The sequence below is a fragment of the Amphiprion ocellaris genome, chromosome 8 (assembly GCF_022539595.1).
Source record: "Amphiprion ocellaris isolate individual 3 ecotype Okinawa chromosome 8, ASM2253959v1, whole genome shotgun sequence".
NCBI lineage: Eukaryota > Metazoa > Chordata > Actinopteri > Pomacentridae > Amphiprion > Amphiprion ocellaris.
In genome coordinates, this window is record NC_072773.1 from 10,693,156 (window position 1) to 10,697,194 (window position 4,039).

The 4,039-nt window shown below is 38.9% G+C and overlaps 1 long non-coding RNA gene across 1 annotated transcript; it reads left to right on the top strand.

The window, feature by feature from the left end:
- The first annotated feature begins 1,515 nt into the window (after positions 1–1,515).
- On the top strand, positions 1,516–2,842 carry LOC129349420 (uncharacterized). The gene is made up of 2 exons (XR_008602422.1): positions 1,516–2,519; positions 2,622–2,842. It is a non-coding gene; the product is annotated as an uncharacterized LOC129349420 (long non-coding RNA).
- The last annotated feature ends 1,197 nt before the right edge of the window (positions 2,843–4,039 follow it).

Sequence of the window (4,039 nt, forward strand, 5' to 3'; positions counted from 1 at the left end):
TATAATTGGGGCACTGTTTCATGTCAGTTCATGAAGGTCATGCATGCTTGCATAAATTCAAAGGGTATGTGTCTTGCTTGACGCCACTCATAGTCTCATGTCTCATATGGTATATTTCCTTTGTATCAAGTCACTATAGTAGTGCCTTGTCATTCATCTGTTTGCATTCAGCATATTGCTGGTCCTATGCATTCAGATGAAAAGGTCATACCGATGCATGAAAACAAAGGAAATGTGACATGCTTGTTGCTACACATAGCCAAATTTCATTAAATTCTATTTAATTTCAAGGTGACTTTGCTCATCTGCTCCATTTGTGAGCACATGTTTGGGAGTTTGTGATCTCAGGGACTGTGTCATGCTGCTCACTTGAGCAGAGTCACTGCCAAACACAAATGCATGTCATTCCAAAATAAATGGTTAAATCTGACAAAGTGTTTTGTCTCAAATAATATAGAGATAAGGAGATTAGGAGTAGCAAAGACTGAACTTTAACCATTATTTTAGTTGTACTGAAGTAAGAATATTCTTCAAGTAATTCACAAGGTCGACTATGTTCACTATTTTACACATACTGTAGCTCAGTGCCTGTGGAGGAGAACTATATTGACAGAATTGTAAATTATATGCTCAGTGCATCCTGCCTGTATGAATTTTACATGTGCTCAGCTCTCTCTGTCTCAGAGAGCTAGCTCTCTCAGGCTTAATCAGAGCTTCTCTACATGGCTCAGCTGTGCTTAAGATACAAAAAGGGCGATATGTAAAGTCTTACACTCGGTCTACATAGAAGCAAAGCAGCTGTGTCTACAAAGGAGCACTTCAGACACAGTTCTGAACTGTAGGTCACCCTCTTTTTCAAAGTTCTCAGAGCCCAACATGCAGTTGCTGAAGTTATCATACAGGTCGATAGACTTGTGTCACAGTAAAAAATACTAGTGTATTTTATTTTGTTTTACATATAATTGTATACAGTGTGAGTGTGGTGGGAGTGAGGGAATGGCACCCAAGGAATTGTTCAACCACTTGCAACTACTTCAGAGGCACAGAGGTCCGTTATACCATGAGGCAGGAGATGTGGCTCCATACCAATACAATTAATTTTATTAACAATCCAATAAAACCCACTTGAAAACAGTTATGCCACAAATGGGAGGGGAAGTGAACCAGATCAGTGCTGGCTTACCACATGGAAGTGTGACGACAGGGGAGGAGTGGATCCCAAGAGGAAGTCACTAAGTGAATAAACTAATCTCATACACAAGTGATGGGTCAACTAAAAAACAAGGGTTCACAAGCCACACAGGAAGGGGATGCCACTAAAGATACCAACCCACCACCAAAATGTTTGTAGCCGTCGGCGAACTGAAAGTGAAGCGACTGGAAGGGGCGTGTCCTGGGCGTCAGTGGGAGAGAGAGAGAGAGAGTGTGCAGAGGGCCATACCCCACCCTTTATAGTAGGCCAATGTGCCATGGTTGCTACATGAGCAAAACAGATGTGCTGCCTGAGTATGGAGGACTAAAAGTGCCAAAATTAAATAAATAAATACATCATTAAATAATTAATTAAATATGTCATTAATTAATTAAAATTGGAATTAAATATTTCATTAATTAATTAAAATTGGAATTAAATATTTCATTAATTAATTAAAATTGGAATTAAATACTTAAATGTGTTATTAAATAAATATATCATTAAATAATTAAATATGTCATTAATTAATTAAAATTGGAATTAAATATGTCATTAATTAATTAAAATTGGAATTAAATACATAAATGTGTTATTAAATATGTCATTAATTCATTAAAATACCAATTCATTTTAAGTAAAAAACATATTTCATTATTTCACTATTTAATTAATTATTTCATGGTCCTTGTGTTGCAGTGGATCATGAATTTATTTTATCTGTCAACCTCGCCCGTCAAAGTCGGTGGGCGGATCCTAACACCTGATTGGTTACCCTGCACATCAAGTCAAGGCAAATCGATTCCAGATAATGGATTGACGCAGAGCTTGTGAACACATTCCGATACACTGGGTGGCGCAATTCACCTCTACGTTGGTTTGGATACTCAATAAAACAAAACTTTATTAGCAACTGCTAAAGACTCGGTCCTCTTTCCCAAATGTTGATACATGCGGTGCAAGACAAATTTTCCTTTAGCATTTCCTTTAGCATCTACTCGGCGCGCCACGGCTCGTCTCGGTTTAGTTGTTTTTCCATTACATTGAGTACCACCTCATCGTGGGTTGAGTCGTCATAGCACGGTGGCCCGAAAGTCCCTTACCGTCATTTCTGTGCGACACAAACGCAATGCAACAATGTACGTGGAGACGATGGTACACCTGCTGCTCGGTCTGTGGCTTTCTGTCAGATTCAGAGTAATAGAAGAGTCGGAGAAAGCTGAGAACGGCGAGTCGAAACACTCAGGAGACACACAGGAGAGTTTGGGAGGCGATGCAGCAGTATCAAGCCGAAGACAAGAGGATATGAACGAGACGACATATGAGGGTAAGCTAATGCTAGTTCGCTAGCTATCGTGTATCAGTCCTGTAATGGCTGCAGTTTGTCGCTATTAGGTATTAAAATATGTATGCTGTGTATGTGTTTCAGATGCTCTCTGATGAGACTTCATGGGATTTACCTGAAGCAGCAGCACATGAGCCTGCAGTGGCACAAGGTGTAGAGGAGGAGGGCAGAGATGTACAGGATGCACTGATGCACTACGTGTCATGCAAAGTTATTCTTCTTGTTATACTTCTGTTTTTCTGTCCCCGGACCGCTATTGTTTTCTTTAATGCAATTCTGACAATAAACTTTTGTAGATGTGTCTATGCTATTGTTTGTTTGTGAAGGTTAGCAAGATTAAATAAAAAATTAAACGCCAAAACATTAAAACAGCTGTTTTAAGAAAATTCCAGTTTGATAAATCAGTATTGCTTTGGTGTAATTCAGTCACCAGAATTATGAACCATAAAGGAGTCTGTGTTAAAACATGTTAAATCCCATTAAACATAAATGCATTATTAGGGAATATAGAATTGTTTGGTTCAGACTGTTGACTCTTTTCCTACCAGTATCTTAACAGACAAAATGAAAAGTTATGATGCAATCACATAAGTCACAAAATAGTTTATTAGTCAGCAGCAAAATCAAAACTATTTACAATGTGCAAAGTACAAACTGTGGTGGGCCTCTCCTACAGTGGAGGGCTAAAAGTAAAACTATATACAACTACAGGTGCTGGTCATATAATTAGAATATCATGAAAAAAGTTGTTCATTATTTCAGTAATTCCATTCAAAAAGTGAAACTTGTATATTATACTCATTCATTACACAGAGACTGATATATTTCAAATGTTTATTTCTCTTAACTTTGATGATTATACCTGAATACTAACAAAAATCTCAAATTTGGTATCTCTGAAAATTAGAATATTGTAGAAAGGTTCAATATTGAAGACACCTCTAATCAGCTAATTAACTCATAACACCTGCAAAGGCCTTTAAATGGTCTCTCAGCCTAGTTCTGTAGGCTACACAATCATGGGAAGACTACTGACCTGACAGTTGTCCAAAAGACGAGCTTTTTCGTGATATTCTAATTATATGACCAGCACTTGTAAATCTCAAGTCTATGGGAGGTGGACTCACTCACACTCGCCGGCTGCCCACCCAGCTACCCCAGCTGCCCCAGCACACCCAGGAATGACTGGTTGAAGGCAGTATTCTGGGCCATCTCCTCCCGCTGCAAGGCCGCTTCATTCTCTCTTGCCTCGCTGAGGAGCAATCAGATGTTCTCATCATGCTGGGCATGACTCCACTCCTCCTCAGCCTGCATCTCCACAAGTATGCTAGGAAGGTCCAATTTTCTGTGGCCCCCTTTCCTCTTGCCTAGACTAAAGACAGAAAAGTGATCAGAGTCAGCTTTAATGGCCAAGTAAGTACACAATATACACGGAATTTGGTTTCGGCTGTTGGTGTCATCCTAAGAATATGGAAGAGAATAATAAAAAATAAACAATAGAA